The sequence below is a fragment of the Lynx canadensis genome, chromosome B2 (assembly GCF_007474595.2).
Source record: "Lynx canadensis isolate LIC74 chromosome B2, mLynCan4.pri.v2, whole genome shotgun sequence".
Taxonomy (NCBI): domain Eukaryota; kingdom Metazoa; phylum Chordata; class Mammalia; order Carnivora; family Felidae; genus Lynx; species Lynx canadensis.
This window is the reverse complement of record NC_044307.1, coordinates 49935713-49958831: the sequence shown is the minus strand read 5'-3', so window position 1 is coordinate 49958831 and position 23119 is coordinate 49935713. Positions and strand designations below refer to the sequence as shown.

The window sequence follows — 23119 nt, the reverse complement described above, 5'->3', positions numbered from 1 at the left end:
CAGCTCAAATTAAATTTGTAATATTGTGTACATTAAAAAAACAATTTAGTCCAAATGGCAGCGATATGTAATATTAAATGCTCTCAAACTTTGAGAAGCTGGTCTAATGCACAACATCTGAATTCGTAGTTAACTCTGGTTAATCATATATTTTCTCAAAAATAAATGAGTGCTGCCTGGGCTCTTTTAAAGCAAATTCTGAACAGATAATCTCCTCCGCATTTTGTCCTGCTTTCTGCGTGCATGTTTGAAAGGGGCTCTCTGTGGTTTATTTCTTCATGAAATAAATGGCCCTCAATTTAACCAGGCCCTTCTGGAAGGTTTCCAAATCACTCAGCCATCCTCAGTTGGCGGGATGGCAATGTCTGCTGGTCCATCCGGTTCATCTGTTCCATGGAGATCAGAGTGGAAGCTTCAGCTTCTGAGGTGATTACATGGAAATTAGAACTGGGAAGCACTGTGGGGGCGTTTGGTCTAGCCTCTTTACCTTAATTTATCTGTTTGGAAATAATCTAAACCACCCCTCCAAGTGGCTCCCCTAAGAATGTGTTCTTAAAAGTCCCCACTGAGAGAGAGTGTCCATAGCCTCCTCAGGGAGTTTTTGAGAATTGAAATCAGAGGCTGAGGGCTCTTTGGAAATATATCAGATCATCTTTTACAACTCTCTGGACTTCTCACAATGCATGGATAAAAAAAAATATTTATTGAGCACCTACTCCCTTAGGTGCCGTTTTCATTATGAAAGCAATTCTTAGATTTCCTTTTTGTCTCTTTGATTTGGAAGAAACATTAATCGAGTGCCTATTATGTGCTGCACACTACATGAGATTGTCTACTGAATGCTGCTTTGGTTAAACCTTCCCAATCCCAAACTATACTTCCTGGGTTTGTAGGCATAGTTTTTGTTTATTATTATTATTTTTTAATGTTTATTTATTTGTTTGGAGAGAGAGTGCTCAAGTGGGGCAGGAAGGGGCAGACAGAGAGAGGGAGAGAGAGAATCCCAAACAGGCTCCATGCCGTCAGCTCAGAGCCTGACGCAGGGCTCGAACTCACAAACCGTGAGATCACTACCTGAGCCGAAATTAAGAGTCAGCCGCTTAACTGACTGAGCTACTCAGGTGCCCCCTGTGCCCCTCTCTTGGCAGTTGGCTGTCAGCGATAGCTCAAATGTTTATCATAGGGCAGTAACTTTGCTGATTGTATTGTGTATCAGTGTTGTATTGTGGAACGAGAGCTATAGGACACTGAGTAACCTCGAAGCCTTCCCAAGCCCCGGTTTCTGCCTGAGCACTAATGTGGGCTGTTGGGATGCTCGTGTGAAGAATGTCAGTGAAAGGGAGGGGGAGGCAGTTTGCACAGTGCCTAAGTGCGGGCTCTAGAGCTAGACTGTGGGGGTTTGAACATATCACTTGCCACCTGGTGGACTTCAGACAAGTTGCTTAACCCCTCTGTGCTTCATTTTTCTCATCTGTAAAGTGGGGATAATAATAGTACCCACCTAATAAGATTGGTTGGAGGTTCATATCCTAACATGTGAGCCACTGTAACCACTCCTCACAGCAGACAAATGTCCAGTGTTAGCTGATACTGGCAGGGCTAGTTTGTTGGTAGTAGTGTTAGCAAATGATCTGCCATTATTTCTGTATGGGGCTTGCTGCTTTGACCAGATCATTTTGCTTCTTAGATTCCATTTAATTTTTCATCATCTCAAGGAGTAATTTTAAATTTTTGTCAGAGGTCTAAATGCCTCAGTCTTCTTTAAATTTGTATGCAACATGTATTTATTGAGATCCAGCCATGTTCAAGCTTCTCTGCCATGCTCTGAAAGAAATAAAAAATAACATGGAAAGAGACCCCTTTAGGGGATAATAGGGAAGAGAGACCATATAAGAAGTAGGTGAGGCTCAAAGCTGGACACATAGTGTCCATTAATCACAGTTGCATGGAATGTTGGCACCATCCAGACAAGCCCCCTCATTCAAGAGATGAGCTAACAGATCCTTAAAGAGAGGTGGCCTGACAAAGGTCACACACCTAGTAATTTGGCATCATAGCCCACATGGCCATAAATCATTATGAGGGATGTAAACCATTTAATCTTTACGAACCAGCTGGGCTTGTGTGTGAAAATCTACTAGGCTAGTGCCAGTGTCTAGGAGATACCAGTCCTGGTATGTATGGTTACCCTATAGGTGTTGGGATGTCTGGTTTCCCTTCTCAGGTGTGGTGTTGACCTGTTACCTGTGTAGGCATACACAATTGCCTTATCTGGACCTGAATCTGGGGAAAACCAGTGCTGACAGGTGCTTAACTGGGACTAGAATTCAGGTCTCCAGCTCTAAGTACTAGGTGAGAACCTTGGAACATATCTTTCATAAAATGTTAATGAGTATTTTGTGATGCAAGTGTTCCAAGGTCAAATACATTTGTGACAGCTGGATTAAAGAAAGGTACGTATTTTTTCTCCCCCAAAGGACTTTTGAGAATGTTCACATGTGAACACATAATGCGAATTTCTAAGAGAGAGCTTTTGTGTGGAGTGTTATCCAAATCTGTTTGTCCCCGGACCATCTTACTTTCAGAATCTCTCTTGTGTTTATATGTGTTTGCTGCTCTTAGGAAAATGTTGCTCATGCTGTGCTATTCCCCTACTGTCAAGTGGGTATCAGAGGTGGGAAAGATTATTTCCATATGGGGCAGTCATCCAGGTCTGCTGAAGCAGGTGGCATTTGTATCATGCCTTGAAGAATGGGCACGGGTTAGGCATTCAGGGTTGCCAAGGAAAGGTGTTTCTGTAGAGGAACCAGGATGCACAAGTCACTGAGGCAAGAACCCATAGGGACAGTGCAAAGAACATGATGTGTGTGAAGGGGACTAGTGAGCTGTAGGTTTGGAATGGTAGGCTGGGATTGTGACAGCAGGCTAAGTGTTTGGCCATTGAATTCATTAGGTGACGGGTTATCTTTGAGCAGTTACTGCATGATCACAGGTGTGCTTTAGTCACACAAAACAGTGTGATCTGTTTGTTGTGTGTGGGGTAACTTGGGCAAGCCACGGGAGGCAGGAGCATCTCACCTGGGCGACAGAGCACCAAACTAGGGAAGTAGTGGAGGGAATGGAGAGGAGGAACACACACGATAGTCTGCACTTGATAACTTGGGTTAGTCAAAGTGTTCAAAGATATGGAAAAGGAAATGTGGTAGGTAAGAAAATGGCATGCCGACTCTTGAAAACGATCTCTTCAAATTTTTGAAATATATATAATATATACATCCATGCTAATGACTCCCCAGTTGTAATCTTCCCCTCCATCCCAAAGCTCTCTCCTGAACTTAAGATTCCTGAACCTTAAGGCTTACTGATCTCTTTCCCTGGATATGGAAGTGGCACCTCAAATCCCTCAGATTCTAAATTCAACTCCTGATTGTCCCTGCTTGTCCGTGCTACTCCTTGTTCCCCACCATAGTCCTGGACTGATTTGGTGTCTTTTCAGTTGTTCAGGCCATGGAGACATTTTTGGACTTCCAAATTCTACATCAGATCCATCAGGAAATTATGCTGATTGTACCTTTAATCTGACTACTTTGTACCAAGTCAGCTATCGTCATCACTACCATGCTTTACTGAGTATTACAAGACTCACCCAACTGGTTCACTTGTTTCCACCCTGGCCTCCCTTCAGGCTCTTTTAATGGGACTCTCATGATCATTTCGAAATATGTCAGATGATTTCACTCTTCTCACCAACTTTCTGTTGGCTCCCAAATTCTCTTGCAATTAATAGCTGAGTTCTTACATTGACCTAAAGGGCCATTTTATGCACCAACCCCCTCCTCCAGTTCCTCTCTATATTTACCCCTCATTTCTGTCACATGTACCTTCTCTGTTCCAAGCCCTTGGAAGTTGGGCTTGGAACTTCCTTCCAAGGAAGGAGTATTGGCTCCTTGCAGTTCTTGGAACCTACCAGGCTTGCTTCCATACTGAAACCTTTGCATTGACTATTCCTTCTACTTTGAATACTCTTCCTCCTCCTTTTTGAGATATAACCTTTTACTTTTATAAATGTAATGTAAATGTAAAAGCTGAAATGTTGCTTCCACATCAAGGTCTACCTTTACCACCCTATTTAAAACTGCGCCCCACTGCTGCTCATTCCATATATCATACTTGCAATTTCACTTAATCTGTTCTATTTTCCCATAGTCCTTATCACCTGCCAATATGCTACATCAGTTACTAATTTATTATGTTTATTGTTTAGTGTCTGACTTGCTATAATATGATCTTCCAGAAGGCAGAAATGTTGACCTGCCTTGTTCACTCGTATATCCCAAGTGCCTAGAACAGAGACTGAATCAATTGTACTAACAGTATAGAAATGCAAACAGGGGTAGTTAAAACAAGCCAAATCACATATTGCTTCTCTAATCCTGTCCCCTGAAGATTCTTATCTGAAAGGAAACAGACACACCCACACACAGGTGTACCCACACCCATTTCCACACAAAAATGCTATTGTGTTATTTATCTTGTTCTTCAACTTGTATTTTTAAAAAGTTTTTATTATTTATTTTTGAGAAAGACAGTATGAGCAGGGGAGGGACAGAGAGAGAGGAAGAGTCTCAAGTAAGCTGTCGGCACAGAGCCTGGTGTAACTCACGAAATGTGAGATTGTGATCTGAGCCAGAATCAAGAGTTGGACCCTTAACTGACTGAGCCACCCAGGCTCCTCATAACCTGGAATAATAATAATAATAAAATCTAATGGCACTCTAGGATATAAGCTCCTTTGAATAGAACTTGGTTTTGCCACTGCTGTTTCCAAATGCTTTGAACTAGGCCAGTACGTGGCAGATCTCATTAAAAATTATGGAATGGATGAATGGATTTACAGATGAATGAATACATCATGGTCTTCTTTTCATTTCAGCTCAGGTATGTTTTTCTTTTCTTTACAAGGCATTAATTATGCCTACTATGTATTACTGTGATACACTGAAAAAAGAAAATCTATTAGAGCAAAGAATTCAAAGAATGCTGGAAAACACTATAAGGTGCTCTAAGACAACCAGCAGTTTTGAAGGATTTCTGAAGGACAAATAGTGGATTGGGTTGGATGGGTAGAGAAACCACAGTAGAACAAACACAAAGCAAGCAAGTTTAGAGAGAACTGATAGAATATAAGCTATACTTTTCTTTTTTTTTTAATATATTTTTTTAATTTTTTAATGTTTTTATTTTTTTTTTGAGACAGAGAGAGACAGAGCATGAGCAGGGAAGGGGCAGAGAGAGAAGGCTCCAGGCTCTGAGCCATCAGCACAGAGCCTGATGCGGGGTTCGAACTCACAGACTGTGAGATCATGACCTGAGCTGAAGTCAGACGCTCAACCTACTGAGCCACCCAGGTGCCCCTAAGCTATACTTTTCTATGGAACTCTGGGAGAAATTCCAAGCTGGGCCAGGGCAGATACTGAGTCGGGGTAATTAACAGAGGGATTGATTGTGGGAATTGCTGGGTTGACAATTTTTCTCTCTCCCTCCTATCCTCCTTCTCCATCCCTCCCTGTCTCCCTCTCCCAATCTTTTCCTTCTCCTCCCTCCCTCTACATCATCACTCCCTCCCTGCTACCCCCTCCCTCCCTCTCTCTTTCCCTTTGTACATGAAGTGGTTGGATTTGTGGCTCTCAGGGTGAAGTCTTAAGTGCAGCCCATAAAACGGAGAGGAATTGTTTGTTTGGATTTTGTCTACTATGGATGTTAGGACCCTTGTTAAACTCAGTCAAACCCATGGCAACTTTGAAACTCCAGGGAAGGAGGGAGGGGCAGGAACATAACATTCTCCCCATTTCTGCCTCAAAGGGATTCCTTTACATTCACTTGACTGATCCAGATGTTTCACCCAGCAATTTCAGTTGTGCTAACTGGAAGAGGTTTCTCTGAACATCTGATCTGCCATATCAGTGAAAAAAGAAGTCTGAAAACAATGCTGTTCAAGTTATCTGCAAAATGATGTTAAACCTAGAATCCTATATGCAGTCAAATACTATTTGGTGTAAGAACAAAATAAAGACATGCACACTATACAAAGTTCAGAAAGTTTATCACCCTTGTGTACTCTCTTAAAAATGATATACTCTGGCAAATTGTAAAATTAATCCAGGCATGGAGATGATATGGGATACAAGAAACAGCAATGAACCAATATCCCCCAAAACAGCCAAAAAAAACCCTGAAAAAACAAACAAACAAAAAAAACCCCGACGATAAAAAGTGTTGAAAATGTGGCTGTGAAACTTACTATAGATAAGAATAGATTCTTAACCATGCAGAGTCAGGAACCTGTTTCAAGTTAGGTATATTAAAAGGAGAACAAGAAACAGAGGCATAAATCTCTTCTTTGACAAAATGAAGTATTTGTAACACAAACACAAACATATGAAGATGAAAGGCACATATGATTTAAGTTCCTGCAAAGGGAAATTTCTATAAAAGGCAACACAATTTGCCCCAAAGAACCCTAAACAAGCTTTAGGTTTACAGAAATGTAAGTACCAGGAAAGAGGTCTGAAGCAGGATGCTAAAAATTAAGTGTGTGTGTGGATTATTTGAAATACCCTATAAAGAATGGCAAGATCCCCAGAATACTGCTGCTCGCCATCCCAACCAGATATCAATTCCTATCCTTCCCACTAGGAGACAGAGGCATAATTTGTACACAGATTGAATTAGTGAGATATTAATTAGGTGCTTGATAGCAAAAGTAAGGAGATGAGGATGGTGGATGGTACTGAAATCTGGCAGATGAAAGAAGATGAAGTCTTCTTTCTTTAGAGAGAGGTCAACTTCCCTTGATCCCATTAAATTCTTTCTTCTGCCCAGCTTGGAATTCTGGCAACCCAAATTCTCCTCCTTCTAGAAAGGAGTCGAAGATCCTTCTTTGGAGAGATTCAGCCAGAGTAAAGACCCACAGATTTTTATATTTGAAAGCCTCATGAAGTTCAACTTAGATCATCCTCTTAGATTTTTAGTGCATTGCTCTTGAATGTGAATGGAAGGGCTTCTGGGTTTGGCCACGAGAGATTAATGAGTTTTAGATTTACCCTCCTGCCACAACCAACTACAAAACCTGTCAGAATAAATTTCGGACATTGGATAATAGCACAAGGTTGTGGTTCTTGAGAGAAGGAGGTGGGGCACATGAGGAGTGGCTTTCTGTCTGGGAGTACAGTTCCAAACACAGCACTGGGAAATAGAACCCAAGCAGAGAGAAGCAATCTCATTGGAAGAAGCAATCAGGTATCACAGTTCAGGGCACTTATGTAGGGAGCTGGTATGGAAAAGGAGGTAGAGGTAGGAGGGACAGAAAAATATTCAATGAGGGGCACCTGGGTGGCTCAGTCGGTTAAGCTTCTGACTCTTGATTTCGGTTCAGAACTGTCATGATCTCACAATTCTTGAGATCAAACCCCGAATTGGGCTCTGTGCTGACAGCAATGGAGTCTGCTTGGGATCCTCTCCCTTTCTCTCTCTCTGTCTCTCTCTCTCTCTGCCCCTCTCCTCACATTCTCTCCCTCTCTTTCAAAAATATAAATACACATTTAAAAAAAAAGAAAAAAATATTTTTTATAGTTACAAACAGGCCTGCAAACCACAAGAGACTTTTGCATACAGGGAACAAACTGAGGGTAGAAGAGGGTGGGGCGGTGGGTAAAATGAGTGATAGGCATTGAGGAGGGCACTTGTTGGGATGTGCACTGGATGTTTTATGTAAGTGATGAATCACAGGAATCTACACCTGAAGCCAAGAGCACACCGTATACGCTGTATGTTAGCTAATTTGACAATAAATTATATTAAAAAAGAAAGAAAAAATATTTAATACAATAATGGCAAAAATTTTTCAAGTTTGATGAAAATTACAAACCCACAAATCTAAGATTAATGAATCTAAACTAGAGGAAACCTTAAGAGATCCATTATTGGAATCATCAGTAATGTTAAGATGTTAGTTCTTCCAGTTCAGTTGTATGTTCTAAATAACATTTAGAGTCAATGCAATTCCAACAAAACATCCCAATAGGTTCCTTTTTTTTTTTTTGTAGAAATTTCCAGGCAGATTCGAAAATATTATGGAAACACAATGAATAGCCAAAACTACCTTGAAAAAGAACAAATTTTGAGTACTTACACTGCTTCATTTCAAGTGTTACTTTAAAGCTATGGTAATCAATTGGAGCTTTAAGATCTCAATTGAAAGAAGGGTTCTATTGCTAAATGTATGTTTGAAAGCTCTTGCGGCAGCATCATGAAAGACAGGAGAGGGGAGGGATTGAAAGAAGGTGTGATGAGATATGTCAAAAATATCATGACGAGGAGATCCTTAGTAACATTTAAGGCTGTAGGATGGTATTGGTGGGGAGAAAAACCAGATTTTGTAGGGTTAAGGAGTGGCAAGGAAATGATGGCAGCTGGTATAGATCACAAGCAGGAAGAGAAAAGAAGGATGCAAATGAGTATCATGGCTGAGTAGTACCTTCCTCATGCCCATCCTTAACATCAGTAGTGATAGGGATGGTTTCTCAGTTAAAGGTGCTTAGATTAAAGCTGTGGTCTTCAAGTGTGTTATTTGAGTCGACAAGACAAAGACTCCACAGGGTTCTTGCCACATCTATTTATCTAGTGACCACAAAATAGCTCTCAGACAACCCTGATGTCAAATGGTCAAATTACCACCATCTTTAGGGACTTCTGTTTTTAAATTTTACTTGGGCTCTTCAGTGCACACTTCCTTCAGGAGGATTGTATTTTCCTTAATACAAATTGAAGGATTTTCCTTTTGGGAAATCTCATAGTAGTGTATCATACTTGTCTTAAGGAATTTATCTTTTAAAATTATTTAAAATATTTATAATTATTAAAATCTCCTCTCTCCCAACTAGATGCTAAGTTCTCTGAGAGTGGGATCTATATTGGATTCCTCTTTGATGGATGGGTGGATAAATTATATACCTGTACTGGATTAATAGTAAGCTTACTACTGCTTACTACTTACTACTGCTTAATTTAATGTTTACTTTTGTTGAAGGGGACTCACCTATAAAATTGGTGTAATACAGTGATGTGACAAATTTTACATTTTAAAAATATGTGTAGCTAGATAGAGGCTAATTTGAAGTGACCTTCCATTCCCTCATTGATTTTTTTTTTCCTATTACTGAAATACAAAAACACTTTTTCACTTTTGTTTTTTGTTGTCTCTTTTTGTTTTCCTTCTTTATTCTTTCCTTTCTTCTCTTACTATTCCCCCCCCTTTCCCTCCTCTGCCTCCTATCCTCTCATTCCCCTCCCCTCCCTTCCTTCTTCTCTTCCTATTCTTCTCCTTTCCTTTCAAACGACATTTTATTCAGTGTGTATCATGGAGCTTGTGTGCCTGTGGAGGTAGGTGCTGTTGAAAGCAGGGTTGAGCTGGTTGTTAGGCCAGAGACCTAAGATGTAAGAATACAACCATTCCTCCCTGACTTGGAGAAAACTTATAGAACCACTTGTAGTTTCTCTGTGAAGTGAGTCCCCTAATGTATACCAGTTACATACTGTGAGGACAGGGTGAATTGGGAGGCAGATGGTTTCACATCTGAAAGGGGCTTTACTTCCTTAGGATGATTAGGCAGATAGCAGAGACAAATGGGATAAATGGTTGAACAGGACTCCTGGGGCCTGGCTTGTAGTTCTGGCAATGTCCTATCAGATTTTGAGAGAGTGGCAAGTCACTTAACCTTTCCAGTGGTTAGGGTTAGTACTCTCTGACTTCCAGGTTTTGGAGGGAGGAAGACCATCCTTATGAGGGGTGGTAGCAGGAGGAAACTAAGTTCAAGATGCATTATGCCATAGTAGTTATGAGCTTGAGCTCTGAATAAAAACCCTAACACTAATCCTTCTACTTAGTATAGAACATGGGGCAAAATTTCTTGTCTGTGAATTTCTATTTCATACATGTGGAGCAGTTAGCACAATGTCTCATTCATAGGAAACTGTCATAATATGCTGGATATTACTACCTCTGGTTGAATACAGAGTGGGACTATACAATTAAGAAAGGTAGTGTGTGAGTGTTCTGCAAACCATTATGAACAGTTAAGGTGTCACAATTTGTGGCATTGTTTGTTGTGGTATTGTCCTAACCAGAACATGCTATGGAAAAGAGGCCTTGCCACTTCATTGAGCCCAAGACTTTGAAGGCTTCTCTCTCTTGTTCTTTCTTTAAAAAGAGAGAATTCAGGCCTGAATGCAGGCTTAAATTCATCCAAACAAATTAATTGTGCCTCTCTGTTTCTCAAGGACTCTTTATATTAAATGAGTTCATGACATTGCCTGTTGTTCCTTTTTCACCAAGGTATTTTAATAGCAAATGAGGCTATGGTTTCAAAGACTCTATCACATTGTGGCCAAAAAAAAAGGTCCTTATCATGCTTAGGTATTATAATATCACTAAGTAATTATTGTATTACTACACAGGAGTTTGAATCATCTCAGGTAAATTTGTTCTTAACTTTTATCTTAAAATAATAGTTTCTGTTCTCATTGGAAAACAGTGAGTTTTATTAGCTCTGTGAAAATGACTCTATTAATGACAGGCAGAGGGCAGTCCCACTGGGACATGACATGATTATTTCCTTCTAAAGTACAGCTTCGTAAATGGAAACCGTTCTGGTCTAAATAAATACTGTGTGGAATTTTCTCAGGGAACCTAATGTCATGCAAAAACACATGGGCTCATTTTGGGTCTGATTCTGGGAATGTAATGATTATATTTTTTCTGAGACTTTCCAAATATGAGACTTTAGCTAGCTTGCAGATAAGCGTAGGTGCTAAGAAATTGCTTTGGGTGGTAGGCTGGCCCTATAATAGAGTTCTTTGGATTCTACAGGGCATTGAGGCTTGATGAATGAAGAACCAGAGATGCTCAAGTTAGTTTATTTGCTGACTCGTTGGTGACCTTGAACAACTTGTTTTCCACTCTCCTGTCTCAGTTTCCCCATCTGTGACGTGGGTGGATTATATGGAAACCCTATGCCACAGAATGTGAAAATTGTGATATATAAATATGTTACTTTATCAGTATATTTAATTCTTCATCTGAGAGAAAAGCTTGCTTTTTCAGGGGTTTATTAGTTCATTTTCTGGAGACATTATGGTGAATCACATCTTCCTGAAGCCTGATGAAGAATTAAGAGGCTACCTAACAATGAGTAGCTGCCCAGGCGTGAAGGGTCTCAGATAGTAGCTGACTAGATGTCAGAAATTAGACGTAGATTAGATTTGTGGGTGTGGTGTGGTGTGGTGTGGTAGTAGAAATGATGTGCTGTCTGTGTTGGTGGAAGCAACAATAGGAGTTTTCTAAGTGTTTGGATATGTGGTTTCTTACTAGGCATGTTAAACATTTTTAATTGTGCTAAAAACTGAAATGTTCTCAGTTTTGAGTCTAATATAGTATTTAATGATTATTTGAAATGGCAAATAATGATCCCAGTCTGGTTGATGGGGGTTGGGGGAGGGGGGAAATGGGTGATGGGCATTGAAGAGGGCACTTGTTGGGAGGAGTGCTGGGTGCTGTATGTAAGCGATGAAACATGGGAATCTACCCTCAAAACCAAGAGCACACTGTATACACTGTTTGTTAGCTAATTTGACAATAAATTACGTATTTAAAAAAAAAGAAATACAACAGGCAGTTCAGTTAATTTGGAAAACTGGGGCTTTCTACTCAGTGATGTCCTCTTTGAAATCTTGTTTGCTCAGTCATTCATCTTCTTCTACAAGGTCCTTGATGATGGTGCCATGACTGAGTTCTGCTCTTTCTTCGAAGAACCATGGTACTGCCCCTGAAATGCATGTCTATATGAGAGGAGGGTGGAGGGCCTTGACTACCTAGCTGTAGCAGCAGCTGGAACCATGAGGGTGAAGAAATTTGGGTAAAAGTGAATGGGAAGGACATCTCATTTTGGATGAGAGAGAATGTGGTTTTTCAAGCATTGAAAGCATTATGGAAACTGACTGCATCAACTGAACATCCAGCTCAGAAGGAAAGAAAGAACTCTTGTCTCTCAGGGGGTTGCTTTAGAGGTGGAGAGAAAGGGGACAGGAGAATAGAAGCAGGGGTGTTGGATAGAAATAAGAGAGTACTTTAAAAAAAATTAAAATTTTTTTAAAGGCACACCTGGGTGTCTTAGTTAAGCATCCAACTTCGGCTCAGGTCATGATCTGGTGGTCTGTGAGTTCAGGCCCTGAATTGGGCTCTGTGCTGACAGCTTAGAGCCTGAAGCCTGCTTTGGATTCTGTGTCTCCCTCTCTCTGCCTCTCCTCCGCTTGTGTTCTGTCTCTCTCTCAAAAATAAATAAACATTAAAAAATTAAAAGAGTTAAGAGAGTGCTGAACTGCTTTTTAATAAAAGCTGCTACCCAGAAGTGGAGATTCTCCTTATGGCACTGTCACTCATATGGGTGGATGATGTTAACTTGTTTTTGAGTCTATGAAATGGTAGTCTCAGGCATAGACTTTCCTGCATAATTTCAGACATTCTGCTTCTTTTCTTACTGCTTCATTTCAGCTTTGAGGTAATTGAACTAATGTCATTGGGCAGATCAATGGAGGGCACATATGCCATATTCCTTTTGATAGTTCATTTAGTTATTGTTGTCCAGCTGTCTTCATGGATTGCTTTGGCCACTGGTCGGATAGGCAGGCAGGACCTCTTGTGGCTCTTTGTTGTTGGCTAATGTTTGTTGATGGTAGGTTACTGCCTGGGTATCGATGAAGGTGTATCTGACCCCAACAATGCTTCAACTTATCTCTCTGGCTGTCCTTCTCTATGGAAACATCATAAATGCAAGTCAAGGGAAGAATACATGGATGAGGGCAGCTTTTCTATAAAATAGACACCAAGAGGTCACCTTGGCTTTACTAAAATGAGGGCAATGTGTCCTTTCTAAAGGAGGAAGGAAGGAATTGTGTAGAAGAAGCCATTTACTGAAGAAATAAATCGCTCATAGGAACTTATACATTAAAAAACAAACAAACAAAAACCAGGAAAGGCATGTGTTGATTCTGTTGATTTGACAAAAGAACTTCTGGCCTTTATAGGATATGATTACCACTGTACTAATTTCTTCAGAATCTCCTTTTGATGGGAGAGGCAGCTATAACTCAGAAGGAATCATTGTGAAATGTTTCCTTGCTTCCAATTAAGTGCTAGGAACCTCCTAAGATTAATGGATATTTAAGTGACTTTCCAGAACTGCTTCTCTTTTTTAACCAAGAGAATTTATCATGGTTCTGCATTTATTCTCCTCTGTGATAGCCATCTCTAGTATCCAGTTCTCAACTATTTTGAGCACAATGAAGCTTTGCACTTTCCCACCCTTTTAAGGGCTGATGGGCCATGTGAGTTGCTTAAAATGTGGGTAGAAACATTTAATTTCTAGGGCTTGACTCTCCAGCCCTCTTTTTTCCTTTGCCATGATGACTACATGGCTCAGAGCATAGGGTCAATGTATAGAGGACAGTTGTTTTACCCTGGAGAGTTGCCAATATTTTAGTGGACTTTGTGTGAGCAACAAATAAACAATTATAAGACAATTTGAGATCGTTTGTTACTGCATATAATCTAGCCAGTCCTAGGTGGTGACTAGCCACATCGTCCTTCACCTTTAGTCTTATGACTTACTCCCTGCCTTCCACATGGTGTATTTAATTCTTTTCCATGAATCCACATGGAATCATGACCTGGTTCATGTTCTTGATGGCAGATATGACAAGTTGAACAATAAGGTGACAGATATTATGGACCGGATAGGATTTAGAGGAGTAAAATCAGCTTCTTTTTATATTCTTGTTTCCTATTTTCCTCCCTTTCACTGGTGGTGTGCTTCCATTCTCTCGCTCTCTAAGTTTATTTATTTACTTATTTTGATATAGATAGATAGAGAGCAAGGGAGGGACAGAAAGAGAGGGAGAGAGAGTGTCTCAAGCAGGTTCTGCACTGTCAGCGCAGGGCCTGACATGGGGCTCAGACCCACGAAACATGAGATCATGACCTGAGTCAAAACCAAGAGACAGATGTTCGACTGACTGAACCACCCAGGTACCCCATGTGCTGCCATTCTCACTCACAGTTCTTATCTTTTGAAGATCCTCTGTGGGATTTTCTAGTGCTGGGAGACGAATTATTTTCTTTTGTAATATTGTTGCAAACTCTGGGGGTTTGTGGAGAGACTTGGCTATTTCTGGCATTTCTGCCTGTGCTAAATATCTTGTTTATTTCCTCCTAAGAGTCACTCTGGGACGTTGTGCATAATGTTGAATCCATTTTTAAAATGGAGCATATATTTATATCTATAGTCTGTACTTACACCCATAGCTCTATATCACCTATTTATATGTATTTTTTGTACATGCATGCCCTCTTATCTCTTTAAATTTTACTTAAAAAAAAAACTGCTATAAAGACATTAATCACAAGGCAAAAACCACAATTTAAATAGACCTAAATGATAAAGAGACTCACAGAATGGCTCACAGAATGGAAAAGCTCAGGAATCATAGGTATGGCTTGATCTAGCAGTTCGGGACTCACAAATGGGATGGCTCTGGGATGGCTCTTTCCATGTCTCTGCCCTACCTTCTAGAGGGTCAGATTTAAGCAAAGACTGCCTCCTCTGGGCCCACAAGATGGTTGCCAGTAGCTCCCAAGGCTGCTTGTTTTCCTCTTCATGTTACATGGGAATGAAAGGGTCTTTAATGAGCAGTCTCAGAAGGAGGACACTTTTTTCCCAGACCTCCCAACAAATGTCTCCTCATGACTCATTGGTCCAAATTGAGTTATTTGACCACATTTCCCTGTGTGCAGGGAGATAGGCTTTGGTGGTTGTTTTTGGTCAATGAGTGTTCACTGTGGACCTTAGAATAGAGCTAATCTCACTCCAACACCGGGGTGAGAATATGAGCTCAGTGATGCCCCAAAGAAAAATCTTGATGAAGGGCTATCGATGAAGGGAAGCTGAGAATGGAAGTTGGGGGGACCACCCAGCGCTTGACTACAATGGCCTCATGTTTCTCTTAGTGGCTCTAAACTAAGGCCTCTTCCTCTGGTCCTCCTCACTGATCCCTTTTGATAACTTAATGCATTGCGGTTGCATGGCATTTTTACGTGTGTGAAAACAAAGCACCTCTTCTGTATAAGAGAATTGGCTAAATGAAAAGGAAACAGAATTGGTAAATCTCCTGTAGAACTCAGTAGAGTGTTCGCTTTTAACAAACGAATAAGCAAACAAGGAAGCATAATAACCACATAAAACACATACACCTTCAGTAGCCTGCAGGACCTCTAAATCAGTTATACATATATATTTTTGGTGATATGCAATCTTCCTGATTCAAAATGACAGTGTTTGTTTTTATGATGTACCAACTCCCAACGGGGATGGCTCATCATTCAGCTCTATGCGAGTCAACCCTCCTCTAATAACAGAAAAAAAACTATCTAGGGAAAGAAATAGTCTGTTATAGGGTTTGTTTCTCATAATCGGTCCTCTAAAACACATTACAAATATTAACTACTTAAGCCTCTTAGTGTCCCTGCCCAATAAATACCTATTTACATGGAGTGAAGTTGACAGAGTCACTGACAAAAGCCCTTCCATGAATTAATGTCAAAGCAAGGACCTCGACTACTAGGCTCACAGCTCCAGTACCAGTCACCCAAAAGCGGTGCCATTTAATTTCTTTCCCTTCCCAGAGGGGAAACGTATGCACAGCCAAGCAGAAGCAAATATATTTTGTTCTCTTTCTGCCTGGCATTGATTAATAAGAGTTTGAAGGACACTACCTGATGACTTTACTCAGAAATTGAATGAATGGAAGAATATGACCAGCAGAGAAAGCAAGGTACTCCTTGAAATTATTGTCCTTTAGTCCTCCTCAGATACTGAGCATATTAGTCCGTGTATGGGATTTTTAGATGGTTACTTTGAGAGACAACAGAAGATTGTGAAAGTATGAAGGGCTCGGATAAAATGGTTTTAACTTTGGAAGGGTTGTGTTAACTCTGCAGATGAATCAGTTACAACCCCTACCTTGTGGAAGGTATTGTTTGATAGGAGAGATCTAAGAACCCAATAAATGTACTATGAGGAAAATGGCATAAACATGGTAATAAACATATTTGCATTTTATTATGGAAAATCATTGGAGGCCAAGACATCATCTAGATGGAAAACTTATCACCTGGGAATTCTCTGGAGGGTGTGCCATTTGATCTGGGACTGAATTTATGAGGATTGTAAGGATAAAGGGAGATAAGGAGCAAAGGTATATACTAGTGAAGAGACAGTTATTCCAGAGTGCTAGAGGTGGGAAGACATGGTTTATATATAAGTAATTATATTCAGCTGGAATATAAGGTTTGAAAGGAAGTAATGGGGAAGGAAGTGACTGGAAACAAAGGTTGGGGAACATGAGTGGTCTTGATGTCAAACTAAGAGTGGATTTAATCCAGGAGAAAATGTAGAGCTGTTAGAGGCTTTATAAATTTCATAGCTACCACTTTGTCTCATGAAATATCCCTTAGAGTGCATATCAGTCAGAATCCTAGTCTGGCTGAAGTGTGACCTAGATGCCAGGTTAGTCCTGACACAGGTAGCTGCTGTTCTCTTGGTGCTCAGATACAGGTACGTGAAGGTCAATACTGAGACAAGGGCATAAGGAAATGAAGCATCTTAAAGCTGCAGCTGAGAGGATTGAAGATGGGTATTCTGAAGGAAGTATAGAGAAATGCTGAATGACTTACCAAGTGAGAGGAAGCATAGGGACTCCTGGTGTTCTACATTCCTGGTAAGTTACAGAGAATGCTATGGGTAATTATGGGTAATACCTACTTGTGAGAGTATAGGCAAGTCCTGAGGAAAACCTCAGTTTTCTCATCTGTAATGAGGAATGGGACTAAATCAGCATTTTCCAATATGAGTTCTTTAGGCAGTTAGCAATGGAGAATGTCACATTGGAGAGAAAGGGTCTGTGGTCAGATAAGTTTGGGAAATGCTGCAGGTGTCGTTCCATTCTGTGAGTCATGGCACCCAGGAATACATTCGAGCCTTAGGGAGTCCTGCAGAAAAGTACAGTTTTACTCTGTCAAACTTGGCCTTTCCTAGACTTCTTTGGTCATAAGAATTTTATTTATTTATTTTTTCCCGTGTAACACCTATTGGCTCCCTGTGGAAATTTTGGATTAGATCATTGTAAGGGAAAAGGCTCCTTCTCACATTCTATGATTCTGGGTTACCACTGAGGGTTTCTTCTCAGTCTATGATTTTACAAATCCAAAAAAAGTGTTCTCTTCTACAATGGCTGAGTGAATTTTCCTACCTATAATATAGGATTTACCGTCATCCCCCAATCAACTTGCTCTCTGAGTTGAGGCAAGAAGTTCTTTTAAAGTGCTTTTTCAAGTGCTTTGAGATCTTCTGAGGAGGAAGATCCCTGGTGGGTTTGTCACATGACTTCGTTAGAGACCCTGTATGCTAAGGAGCTATATCAACTTCAGCTTCCAGTTTGGAATCATCATATTTCTAACATACTCTATTCACCAGGAAAGAGCTGAGGGATTATTTTTTTCTTCCCTCTCTCTCTCTCTCTCTCTTTTTTTGTATCTGTATATAATGTAATTTAACCTAGCAAAAAAGACACTGATTGTCTGTCCCACAGGACTTAATTAACTCCCAGCTTCATGGTGTGCTGCAGAAATAATAAGAAAAGGAAAAGTTCGGGTGTTCCATACCTGTCCACTTCCACCTCTGGTGCATAATGAGATGTCAGGAGTGGTGACACTGATGAGGTGTGTGAAACATGCTGATTGCAGGAGGCGGCGAGCTGCCTGCTCAGCTCCTGGGAACTCTGGCCACGCTGGAAGAACTGTGAATCCAGCGAGCAGTCTTTTCCTTCAGATGACTACGGCTTCCCGTATTTTCCCCATTCGCCTCCCTGCCACCTGAGCTGTGGTTTTGTTAACCTTTAGCTCTGCCTTCTGCACCCTGGTCGGATGTTATGACAATTGTCACGGGGCATCTGCCATGTTTATTAAGCTGCCTGTAGCAAATCCGGACTGGTAGTGCAGGTTTCTACCAGCCAGCCCTCAGGGGAGCCCATTAAGAAATTGCAAGGCTAATAAAAATCATGCTGGATGAAATTGCAATCCTCTGGTGCCACTACGTGATGGGTCGGAATCTGGTTTTAAATTTTAATGGTAGCAGGGACCGAAGGTTTGAACGGGGACCCTTGTCCCAGCAGCACTGAAAGTTGTACCTTCTTAACCCAGAGCTAGAATGGTGCGGTGAGAGGGCAAACTGGTTTCTTTCCTGTGCGACGTTTCTCCACATTTGAGATAGGAATTTATTAATGTTTCTTATATGCTAACAATGCACTGCTCCTGGAAAAAAGCCTCACTCTGCTAGGTGGCATGCAATTTGGTCTACAGTTCAGGTCCTCTAGCCTCACACTCATTGAAGCCTTCAGTGTCCATGCCTGAGGGACCCTTGAAAATTCATGGGGAACAGTTCCCAGCTCCTTGTTTCGGTAAAACTGTCTTAATATTTTCCTGTACTGGTAGCTTCTTGAAGAGATCTCTTGGAGAGCCATTCTAGCATTTAAATTCATCTTTACACCATATTCCATCTAATCCAGGACCATTGTGTTAAAAGTTAATCCTTCTTCCTTGCTGGATTTCTTCTCCCAGGATGCATCACTTTACCTGCATAAACCAATAGTTTTCGAACATCAGAATGAAACAACAAAATCTGTACTTGCTGTTTTGGTAAGACTGAGGAAAGTGGAAGGAAAAACATCAGGGCTAGGTCTGAAGCCATGTAGAGAGGTATATGCTCCATTTTATTTTATTTTTATTTATTTTTTTAAGTTTATTTATTTTGAGAGGGGGAGGAGAGGCAGAGAGAGGGAGAGAGAATCCCAAGTAGCCTCCGTGCTGTCAGCACAGAGCCCAATGCAGGTCTTGAACCCACAAACCGTGAGATCACGATCTGAATTGAAATCAAGAGTTGGCTGCTTAACCCTCTGAGACACCCAGGTGTCCCTATGCTCCATTTTATTGCAAAGAAACACTACCTCTACTAAAAGAAAGTGATAGCATTAACAGAATACTTATTTCTTGTCAGGAGCTGAGTGAAGCCATTGACTTCAACTGCAAGTTTTATTATTATTATTATTATTATTACTATTATTTTAATTTATTTTTAGATTTTAATCTGTTTTCTTATTTGAGAGAGAGGGAGTGGGGGAGAGGAAGGGGGGAGACAGAGAGAAAGAGAAAATAGGAATTTTAAGCAGGCTCCACACTCAGCAGTCTGACATGAGGCTCTTTCCCGCAACCCTGGGATCATGACCTGAGCCGAAATCATGAGTCAGACACTTAACTGACTGAGCCACCAGGAGCCCCTCCAAAATGAAGCTTTGAAGTGATTGCTGTTATCACCTCCAATTCACAGAGTTACTTCTCAGAAAGGCCAGTGGCTTATTCTAGGACCCACAGCTGGTAAATGGCGGAGCACGGACTCAAAAGATAAAAGAATTCTAGAACCCGTACTATTACTGCTAATTTTCTCTTGAAAAAATATTTCAAAAAAAAAAAGGAAAAGAAAATCTGTTCTCTTTTGTAAACATTTCTCAAAATAAATATGTAAAATTATATCGATTAGTGGAAGTAGATCTCAGGGTAGTGGAAAAAGTATAAGTACATTAAAATTTGGGGCGCCTGGGTGGCGCAGTCGGTTAAGCGTCCGACTTCAGCCAGGTCACGATCTTGCGGTCCGTGAGTTCGAGCCCCGCATCGGGCTCTGGGCTGATGGCTCAGAGCCTGGAGCCTGTTTCCGATTCTGTGTCTCCCTCTCTCTCTGCCCCTCCCCCGTTCATGCTCTGTCTCTCTCTGTCCCAAAAATAAATAAACGTTGAAAAAAAAAATTAAAAAAAAAAATTTGATCTCCTGAGCTTCAGCCTCAGCTATGAGCTTGGCTACATAGTTCTGCCCACTTTACCTACCACACCTTCTTGTGGGTATTAACCTACCACTTGTGTTCTAGGTCCTTCCAGGGAGCTTTCCTGCTTCCCTACCCTTTTGCTCCGGCAGTGATTTGAGTGGAAGTGCCTGTGTGTGTGTGTTTATGCATATTTATCTTGGTAGGGTAGTGTGTGCTGTAAGGCCTAGTTTTTACATCTGCTTTGTAAGGACTACAAGAGAATGAATGAATATGTGCATGAACATAAGGTTAATGGTCACTAGATTGAAATCAGTTATCAAAACTTTCATTGCGAAACTTTCAGAAACTTTTCTGAGACTGTAGACATTGGGAAACACAAAACAGTCATACCATTACCCAAGAAATCTTACACAAAGGGTGGTTTTACTCAAAAAGCCCCTTCCATTTCAAAGGAAGGCATTTGGCTTCTAAAACCATAATAGTTTTTGGGACACCTGGGTGGCTCAGTTGGTTAACCATCTGACTCTTGGCTTTAGCTCAGGTCATGATCTCATGGTTCATGACTTTTTTGACCCACCTCAGGCTCCGTGCTGGTGGTATGGAGCCTGCTTGGGATTCTCTCTCTCCTTTCTCTCTGCCCCCCACCCCCCATCTGTCTCTCAAAAATAAATAAACTTAAAAAGAAGTAAAACCATATGTTTTACTATTGGCTGCCTGTGTCTTCCTGTGGGTTGCAGATGTGGAGATAATCAACTCGACATCGTTGATTTTTTTCTTGGTATCTTTCTGAACTCTTTCACTAAGTCTTGACACTGTAATATTTAATAGAAATTATTTATTTGGCAGTTTAGAGAGAACCTTGTAAGTTTCCTTGCTATATTATTTTAGTGATGTAATAGGAAGCTAGATCTGTAGTTCCGGGATGTCCAGTTTAATTTTCCTTTTTTAGTTTTCTGGGGAGTGGGGTAGTACATCTTGTGAAGTAAGGAGGAGGGATGCTGGTGTGGGAGATACAGATGTTTCCTAAGGTTTAAGCACTTGACAATTTTATATTGACCCAAAATTCCAGCTTCACTCTTCCTACCATTTTGTCATCTCTACAATATCACTTAAGTGCTTTAGTATGCCAAACAAGAGAAAATGCGTTTTCATCTTACTACAAAAATGTTACATGTTTAGAGTAGAAAATTTAAAGAGATAGTAGAAAGAGACAAAAAATATCCTTCATGATTTCAGCATCCATTGCTTTGATTGTGGCCAAGGAAATGATGACCAGTGATGTCATCAGCCATTTAAGCCTTTCTTGGCAACTTCACCTTGTAATCTTCAAGCTGGAACATTTAAAGATGGCAACTCCTGATTTCAGTGTCTACAGGCATTGACTATAGAAGTATGATAATTTGGTGAAGTAATTTAAAGACATTCTCTGTATGTTGTATGAGTAAATTTGAAAAGGTCACAAATTTAATGTTGGTAATGTGTGGGGTGATAAATTTACATCTATGACTATATATCTATCCATAAAATCCATCATCAAGACAATTTTAAAGACTTTTGTGCTCCATCCTAAGAATCCATCTCTTTGAGAATCAAGGGAAATTGGCCCTATTCTTACAGGAATGTCATACACTTCTATGGTAAAATTGGAAGAACAATGCAATTGGTGTATTTAAGGCAATATTGTTATTAGGACCTAATTTTTCTTTAATTATGAAAATTTGTTTTAATGTTTACTTATTTTTGAGTGAGAGAGAGAGTGTAAGCGGTGGAGGGAGAGAGAGAGAGAGATTGAGAGAGAGAGAGAGAGAGAGAGAGAGAGAGAGAAAGGAAGACACAGTATCCGAAGCAGGCTCCAGGCTCTGAGTTGTCCACACAGAGCCCAGTGCGGGGCTCAAACCCACAAACCGTGAGATCGTGACCTGAGCTGATGTCTGATGCTAAACTGCCTAAACCACCCGGGAGCCCCTTTTCTTTAATTTTTTAATAAACAACGTAAATTACAATTGATGTTTAAATAGCTGACCCTCTGTGTAGTCAAAAATCAGGGCATAACTTTGGACTCTCCAAAAACTTAACCAGTAACAGCTTACTGTTGACTGGAAGCCTTACTGATAACAAACAGTTGATTAACACATATTTTGTATTTTTTAAAAATATATGAAATTTATTGTCAAATTGGTTTCCATACAACATGCAGTGCTCATCCCAAAAGATGCCCTCTTCAATACCCATCACCCACTCTCCCCTCACTCCCACCCCCCATCAGCCCTCAGTTCTCATTTTTTAAGAGTCTCTTATGCTTTGGCTATCTCCCACTCTAAGCTCTCTTTTTTTTTTCCCTTCCCCTCCCCCATGGGTTCCTGTTAAGTTTCTGAGGATTCACATAAGAGTGAACACATATGGTATCTGTCTTTCTCTGTATGGCTTATTTCACTTAGCATAACACTCTCCAGTTCCGTCCACGTTGCTACAAAGGGCCATATTTCATTCTTTCTCATTGCCACATAGTACTCCATTGTGTATATAAACCACAATTTCTTTATCCATTCATCAGTTGATGGACATTTAGGCTCTTTCCATAATTTGGCTATTGTTGAGAGTGCTGCTATAAACATTGGGGTACAGGTGCCCCTATGCATCAGTACTCCTGTATCCCTTGGGCAAATTCCTAGCAGTGCTATTGCTGGGTCATAGAGTAGGTCTATTTTTAATTTTTTGAGGAACCTCCACACTGTTTTCCAGAGTGGCTGCACCAGTTTGCATTCCCACCAACAGTGCAAGAGGGTTCCCGTTTCTCCACATCCTCTCCAGCATCTATAGTCTCCTGATTTGTTCATTTTGGCCACTCTGAGTGGCGTGAGGTGATATCTGAGTGTGGTTTTGATTTGTATTTCCCTGATGAGGAGCAACATGGAGCATCTTTTCATGTGCCTGTTGGCCATCCGGAACACATATTTTGTATTTTATAAGTATCAAATACTGTGTTCTTATAATAGAAGAAGCTACAGAAAAGAAAATGCTATCAAGAAAATCATAAAGTGGGAATGTAAGCTGGTGCAGCCCCTCTAGAAAACAGTTTT

At 40.6% G+C, this 23119-nt stretch overlaps 1 protein-coding gene across 1 annotated transcript in view; it reads left to right on the top strand.

The window, feature by feature from the left end:
- PKHD1 (PKHD1 ciliary IPT domain containing fibrocystin/polyductin) overlaps positions 1–23119 on the top strand; it is a 486267-nt gene that overhangs the window by 101567 nt on the left and 361581 nt on the right.